Source organism: Triticum dicoccoides, chromosome 3B (genome assembly GCF_002162155.2).
Source record: "Triticum dicoccoides isolate Atlit2015 ecotype Zavitan chromosome 3B, WEW_v2.0, whole genome shotgun sequence".
Lineage (NCBI taxonomy): Eukaryota > Viridiplantae > Streptophyta > Magnoliopsida > Poales > Poaceae > Triticum > Triticum dicoccoides.
This window is the reverse complement of record NC_041385.1, coordinates 492419504-492428419: the sequence shown is the minus strand read 5'-3', so window position 1 is coordinate 492428419 and position 8916 is coordinate 492419504.

Genomic DNA, 8916 nt, shown 5'->3' with positions numbered 1-8916 from the left:
CTAATGACAAACTCCAAAGGCTGGTCTCCGACGTGGCCTTCCATCGGGGGAGGAGCGGCCGATGGGGGCACGATCGGGGCGCCGCCCCGTCCTCCTCGGCCCCGTGTGCCACGACGACCTCGGCCTCACCCCTCCCACCTCCTCTCACAGTGGGCCTTTCCCCCACATCCTCGGAGGGAGGAGGGAGATGCTGTCTAGCAGAAGTTCTCGTCGCCACCGGAGCAGGGCCGGCCCCTCGACCTCTCACCATGATAGGCGGGGGGCTACTGCAGGGACGGAATGGGAAGGAGATGTGGAAAAGCGTCTCGCCCCATGTCCCCTTTTATAGGCAAGCAGGGGGGGGGAGCCAGATTTTTTCACAAAGGTTGACGCCCCGTTCAACCAGTCCGGCCCCCCCTGGCCAGTGACAACTCGAAGAATCAAGACCGATCCCTGATACATCTCCGTCGTATCTACTTTTCCAAACACTTTTGCCCTTATTTTGGACTCCAACTTGCATGATTTGAATGGAACTAACCCGGACTGACGCTGTTTTCAGCAGAACTGCCATGGTGTTATTTTTGTGCAGAAATAAAACTTCTCGGAATGACCTGAAATTCCACAGAGCAACTTTTTGGAATAAATAAAAAATATTGGCGAAAGAATCAACGTCAGGGGGCCACACCCTGTCCACGAGGATGGGGGGCGCCCCCCTAGGGCACGCCCCCTGCCTCGTGGGCCCCCTGAGGCTCCACCGACCTCAACTCCAACTCCATATATTCACGTTCGGGGAGAAAAATCCAGAGAGAAGGACTCATCGCGTTTTATGATACGGAGCCACCAGCAAGCCCTAAACTCTCTCGGGAGGGCTGATCTGGAGTCCGTTCGAGGTTCCGAAGAGGGGAATCCGTCGCCGTCATCATCATCAACCATCCTCCATCACCAATTTCATGATGCTCACCGCCGTGCGTGAGTAATTCCATCATAGGCTTGCTGGACGGTGATGGGTTGGATGATACACGTGGCAGAGGCACTTGGAGCAGGGAGGATAGTGGGGTGGAGGTTACCACCCCGTGAACATGGGGTACGGGCACTTCGCAGGTCATGGCACATTACCTCCCTCGTTGTAGTTGGCGTTACACGACGCATGGAGGAACCGAAAACTGACCTGAGCTCAAGTTAATGAAGAAGCAAAGAAGATCTCAAAGGACAAGCAACTACTACCCTCCTGCATGTGCACTGGTTAGGGCCTACCCCAACGATGCCCGGCAGCGCGTTCGGGCCAGGCCCGAGGGCTCCTGTCAGTGCAACAAACCCTGGGTCTGTTGCCCAGACTGTGCACAGGCCTAAGATCAAGATTGCAACATCCAAGACAAGACCAAGCATAAGAGATTAGTTCTTTGAAGAATCAGAGTGCAGATCAAGAAGACCAAGTCAAGCCTGGCGAGGGCAAGGTTGCCCCGAAGACGAGCCTCCATACCGCCCCGACAGGCCTGCCGGACACAGCGGAGGTGAACCACCCCGCCAAGGCTTCACCGCTCCACCTCACAGTGACACAAGTCATCAATCAGTGCGGTGTCAAGCCCTCAAGTGACTAGGTGGCTATTCTTTGCCACATGGTAGGCACTTACTACAAGAATCATCTCCAAATGATACCAGTCCTGAGATGTTTCAAGCAAGCAGGCGCGAAGCTGGCGAAACAGCTTGGCAAGGCTTGCCGGGCACGCTTTGATGTGACACTGAGTGGCGCATTTAATGCGCTCTGTCCGCATATAGAGTTAGGTATGATAGCACTATTTGCTATCTAATCAGTGCACAATGACTGATCTGCCTCTGTGGTAACCCCTTGATCTATAAAAGCAGGCCCATGGCAACCATAGAAAGGATTCAGACCATCGTACACCCGTACGCGCGTAGTCGTTCTCGCCCAGAGGCACCCTGCCGGGCAAGGGCGCTGCGTTTTCCACCAGAATCCACCATCAATCCACCAAAGCAGGAGTAGGGTTTTACGCCTCGCGGTGGCCCAGACCTGGGTAAAATTGCCCGTGTGATCTCTGTCATGTTGTGTGCTACCTCTTGAGCACTGCGTTAGATTTCCCCGAAGAGGAGAGGATGATGCAGCAAAGTGGCGTAAGTATTTCCCTCAGTTTTTGAGAACCAAGGTATCAAGCCAGTAGGAGGCCACACACAAGTCCCTCGTACCTACACAAAATGATAGCTCCTTGCAACCAACGCGATTAGGGGTTGTCAATCCCTTCACGGTCACTTACGAGAGTGAGATCTGATAGAGATGATAAATAATATTTTTGGTATTTTTGGTATATAGATGCAAAGTGAAAAGTAAAAGGCAAAGTAAAAACAAAGCAAATATTAAAGTAATGGAGATTGATATGATGAGAATAGACCCGGGGGCCATAGGTTTCACTAGTGGCTTCTCTCAAGAGCATAGATATTCTACGGTGGGTGAACAAATTACTGTTGAGCAATTGATAAAATTGAGCATAGTTATGAGTATATCTAGGTATGATCATGTATATAGGCATCACGTCCAAGACAAGTAGACCGAAACGATTCTGCATCTACTACTATTACTCCACTCATCGACCGCTATCCAGCATGCATCTAGAGTATTAAGTTAAAAATAGAGTAACGCCTTAAGCAAGATGACATGATGTAGAGGGATAAATTCATGCAATATGATAAAAAAAACCATCTTGTTATCCTCGATGGCAACAATACAATACGTGCCTTGCTGCCCCTTCTGTCACTGGGAAAGGACACCGCAAGATTGAACCCAAGGCTAAGCACTTCTCCCATTGCAAGAACTACCAATCTAGTTGGCCAAACCAAACGGATAATTCAAAGAGACTTGCAAAGATAACTCAATCATACATAAAAGAATTCAGAGAAGATTCAAATATTATTCATAGATAAGCTGGATCATAAACCCACAATTCATCGGTCTCAACAAACACACCGCAAAAAGAAGATTACATCGAATAGATCTCCACGAGAGAGGGGGAGAACATTGTATTGAGATCCAAAAAGAGAGAAGAAGCCATCTAGCTACTAGCTATGGACCCGAAGGTCTGAAGTAAACTACTCACACTTCATCGGAGGGGCTATGGTGTTGATGTAGAAGCCCTCCATGGTGGATGCCCCTTCCGGCGGAGCTCCGGAACAGGCCCCAAGATGGGATCTCGTGGAGACAGAAGGTTGCGGCCGTGGAATTAGGTTTTTTGGCTCCTGTTCTGATCGTTTGGGGGTACGTAGGTATATATAGGAGGAAGGAGTACGTCGGTGGAGCAACAGGGGGGCCACGAGGCAGGGGCCGTGCCCTGGGGGGGCCCCCACCCTCGTGACCGCCTCTTTTGTTCCTTGGAGCAGGATCCAAGTCTCCTGGATCACGTTCAGTGAGAAAATCATGTATCTGAAGGTTTCATTCCGTTTGAACTCCGTTTGATATTCCGTTTCTTCGAAACACTGAAATAGGCAAAAAAACAGCAATTCTGGGCTGGGCCTCCGGTTAATAGGTTAGTCCCAAAAATAGTATAAAAGTGGAAAATAAAGCCCAATATAGTCCAAAACAGTAGATAAAGTAGCATGGAGCAATAACAAATTATAGATACGTTGGAGACGTATCAAGCATCCCCAAGCTTAATTCCTACTCGTCCTCGAGTAGGTAAATGATAAAAACAGAATTTTTGATGTGGAGTGATTCTTTGGCATAATTTCAATGTAAATCTTCTTAATTGTGGTATGAATATTCAGATCCGGAAGATTCAAGACAAAAGTTCATATTGCCATAAAAATAATAATACTTCAAGCATACTTAATCTAAGCAATTATGTCTTCTCAAAATAACATGGCCAAAGAAAGTTATCCCTACAAAATCATATAGTCTGGCTATGCTCCATCTTCCCCACACAAAATATTTAAATCATGCACAACCCCGATGACAAGCCAACCAATTATTTCATACTTATGACATTCTCAAAAAAATTTCAATCTTCACGCAATACATGAGCGTGAGCCATGGATATAGCACTATATGTAGAATAGAATGGTGGTTGTGGAGAAGACAAAAAGAGGGAAGATAGTCTCACATCAACTAGGCGTATCAACGGGCTATGGAGATGCCCATCAATAGATATCAATGTGAGTGAGTAGGGATTGCCATGCAATGGATGCACTAGAGCTATAAGTATATGAAAGCTCAACAAAAGAAACTACGTGGGTGTGCATCCAACTCGCTTGCTCACGAAGACCTAGGGCATTTGAGGAAGCCCATCATTGGAATATACAAGCCAAGTTCTATAATGAAAAATTCCCACTAGTATATGAAAGTGACAAAATGAGAGACTCTCTATCATGAAGATCTTGGTGCTACTTTGAAGCACAAGTGTGGTAAAAGGATAGTAACATTGTCCCTTCTCTCTTTTTCTCTCATCATCTTTTTTTTATTTGGGCCTTTTCTCTTTTTTATGGCCTATTTTTTTCATTTTTCTTTTTTTTTTCATCCGGAGTCTCATCCCGACTTATGGGGGAATCATGGTCTCCATCATCCTTTCCTCACTTGGGACAATGCTCTAAAAAAATATGATGATCATCACACTTTTATTTTTCTTACAACTCAACAATTACAACTCGATTCTTAGAACAAGGTATGACTCTATATGAATGCCTCTGGCGGTGTACCGGGATATGCAATGAATCAAGAGTGACATGTATGAAAGAATTATGAATGGTGGCTTTGCCACAAATATGATTTCAACTACATGATCATGCTAGCAATATGACAATGATGGAGCGTGTCATAATAAACGGAACGGTGGAAAGTTGCATGGCAATATATCTCGGAATGGCTATGGAAATACCATGATAGGTAGGTATGGTGGCTGTTTTGAGGAAGATATATGGTGGGTGTATGATACCGGCGAAAAGTGCACGGTATTAGAGAGGCTAACAGTGGTGGAAGGATGGGAAAAGTGCGTATAATCCATGGACTCAACATTAGTCATAAAGAACTCATATACTTATTGCAAAAATCTAGAAGTTATCAAAGAAAAGTATTATGTGCATGCTCCTAGGGGGATAGATTGGTAGGAAAAGACCATCGCTCGTCCCCGACCGCCACTCATAATGAAGACAATCAATAAATAAATCATGCTCCGAGTTCATCACATAACGGTTCACCATACGTGCATGCTACGGGAATCACAAACTTCAACACAAGTATTCTTTAAATTCACAACTACTCAACTAGCATGACTTTGATATTATCACCTCCATATCTCAAAACAATTATCAAGCATCAAAGTTATCTTAGTATTCAACGCACTCAAAAGAAAGTTTCATATATCTTGAATACCAAGTATATTAATATTAAGCAAATTACCATGCTATTAACGACTCTCAAAATAATCTAACTGAAGCATGAGAGATCAATAGTTTCTTTAAAAGAAATCCACCACCGTGCTCTAAAAGATCTAAGTGAAGCACTAGAGCAAAACTTAACACGCTCAAAAGATATAAGTGAAGCACTATGAGCAAAACTATCAAGCTCAAAAGATATAAGTGAAGCACATAGAGTATTCTATCAAATTCCAATTTATGTATGGCTCTCTCAAAAGGTGTGTACAGCAAGGATGATTGAGGTAAACTAACAAGCAAAGACGCAAATAATATAAGACGCTCCAAGCAAAACACATATCATGTGGTGAATAAAAATATAGCTCCAAGTAAATTACCGATGGAAGTAGACGAAAGAGGGGATGCCTTCCGGGGCATCCCCAAGCTTTGACTTTTTGGTGTCCTTGGATTGTCTTGGGGGTGCCATGGGCATCCCCAAGCTTAGGCTCTTGCCACTCCTTGTTCCATAATCCATCAAAAGAATTCACCCAAAACTTGAAAACTTCACAACACAAAACTCAATAGAAATCTCGTGAGCTCCGTTAGAGAAAGAAAACAAAAGACTACTTTAAGGTAATGTAATGAACTCATTCTTTATTTATATTGGTGTTAAACCTATTCCAACTTATCTATGGATTATAAACTATTTTACCAGCCACAGATTCATCAAAATAAGCAAACAACACACGAAAAACAGAATCTGTCAAAAACAGAACAGTCTGTAGTAATCTGTAACTAACGCAAACTTCTGGAACTCTAAAAATCCTACCAAAACAGGAAGTCCTGGAAAATTTGTTTGTTGAACAGCAGCAAAAAGAATCAATGCAAAATCACATTTCTGTGATTTAAAACAATTATATTCGTGCGTGCAAAGTTTCTGTTTTTCAGCAGAATCAAATCAACTATCATCGTAGGTTATCCTATAGGTTCTACTTGGCACAAACACTAATTAAAACATAAAACCACATCTAAACAGAAGCTAGATGGATTATTTATTCCTAAACTGAAGCAAAAAGCAAAAACTAAAAATAAAATTGGGTTGCCTCCCAACAAGCGCTATCGTTTAACGCCCCTAGCTAGGCATAAAAGCAAGGATAGATCTAAGTATTGCAATCTTTGGAACTCAGAGAGGAGGATCTCCTTTCTATGGCATTCATTCTTCTATTTAAGTTAAGCACATGGCCGTTAATTGAAGAAGTAAGATTAAGCACGTTACGGAAATTTGCCTCTAAACTAGACTTCATCTCTTTAGTAATTTCATTTTGATAAAAGCACAAGAGAGTAGTTGATTCAACCTTATCATTCATAGGGTGCCCAAATATAGTTTTCATTCTTTCGTAGGTGTCTATAGCATCCCCTTCAAGAAAACCTTCTTCAAAGATGGAATCTAAAACTTGTTTGAAGGAAGCGGGCAAGCCAACATAAAAACTTTTTAGGTAAATTTCAATTTGATATTGTGGTACATAACTAGCCCGAATCCTAAGTAACATATCCCAAGTATCTTTTAAAGACTCATCAAGTAAATAGCGAAAAATTCCAGAGTCATCCTCATCAAAATTATTCAAGCTCTCATTGGAGACCCCGGTGGGTCTTTCTATAGCATCATTATTTATGAGCTTAGAGAGGATAGACGGGTTGTCCAAGGCACTAAAGCTCGGGAGAAAACCCGTAGTTCTTTTTGATTCGACAATGGCAACAAGTAATTCAACACACAAGCAAACAGAAAGGCAACGGGAAAAGAGAGGAGGAGATTGGGAAAGAGAGGGAGAATAAAACGGCAAGGGTGAAGTGGGGGAGAGGAAAACGAGAGGCAAATGGCAAATAATGTAATGCGAGAGATAGGGATTGTGATGGGTACTTGGTATGGTTGACTTGCTCTTGCGTGAGCCTCCCCGGAAATGGCGCCAAAAATTCTTCTTGCTACCTCTTGAGCACTGCATTGGATTTCCCCGAAGAGGAGAGGATGATGCAACAAAGTAGCGTAAGTATTTCCCTCAGTTTTTGAGAACCATGGTATCAATCCAGTAGGAGGTCACGCACAAGTCCCTCGTACCTACACAAAACGATAGCTCCTTGCAACCAGCGCGATTAGGGGTTGTCAATCCCTTCACGGTCACTTACGAGAGTGAGATCTGATAGAGATGATAAATAATACTTTTGGTATTTTTGGTATATAGATGCAAAGTGAAAATTAAAAGGCAAAGTAAAAACAAAGCAAATATTGAAGTAATGGAGATTGATATGATGAGAATAGACCCGGGGGCCATAGGTTTCACTAGTGGCTTCTCTCAAGAGCATAGATATTCTACGGTGGGTGAACAAATTACTGTTGAGCAATTGATAGAATTGAGCATAGTTATGAGTATATCTAGGTATGATCATGTATATAGGCATCACGTCCAAGACAAGTAGACCGAAACGATTCTGCATCTACTACTATTACTCCACTCATCGACCGCTATCCAGCATGCATCTAGAGTATTAAGTTAAAACAGAGTAACGCCTTAAGCAAGATGACATGATGTAGAGGGATAAATTCATGCAATATGATAAAAACCCCATCTTGTTATCCTCGATGGCAACAATACAATACGTGCCTTGCTGCCCCTTTTGTCACTAGGAAAGGGCACCGCAAGATTGAACCCAAACTAAGCACTTCTCCCATTGCAAGAACTACCAATCTAGTTGGCCAAACCAAACGGATAATTCGAAGAGACTTGCAAAGATAACTCAATCATACATAAAAGAATTCAGAGAAGATTCAAATATTATTCATAGATAAGCTGGATCATAAATCCACAATTCATCGGTCTCAACAAACACACCGCAAAATGAAGATTACATCGAATAGATCTCCATGAGAGAGGGGGAGAACATTGTATTGAGATCCAAAAAGAGAGAAGAAGCCATCTAGCTACTAGCTATGGACCCGAAGGTCTGAAGTAAACTACTCACACTTCATCGGAGGGGCTACGGTGTTGATGTAGAAGCCCTCCATGGTGGATGCCCCCTCCGGCGGAGTTCCAGAACAGGCCCCAAGATGGGATCTCATGGATACAGAAGGTTGCGGCGGTGGAATTAGGTTTTTTTGGCTCCTGTTCTGATCATTTGGGGGTACGTAGGTATATATAGGAGGAAGGAGTACGTCGGTGGAGCAACAGGGGGGCCACGAGGCAGGGGGCACGCCCTAGGGGGGGCGCCACCCACCCTCGTGACCACCTCTTTTGTTCCTTGGAGCAGGGTCCAAGTCTCCTGGATCACGTTCGGTGAGAAAATCACATTTCCGAAGGTTTCATTCCGTTTGGACTCCGTTTGATATTCCGTTTCTTCGAAACACTGAAATAGGCAAAAAAACAGCAATTCTGGGTTGGGCCTCTGGTTAATAGGTTAGTCCCAAAAATAATATAAAAGTGGAAAATAAAGCCCAATATAGTCCAAAACAGTAGATAAAGTAGCATGGAGCAATCAAAAATTATAGATACGTTGGAGACGTATCATTGTGCTACGCTTCTCCGCTCTTTGTGC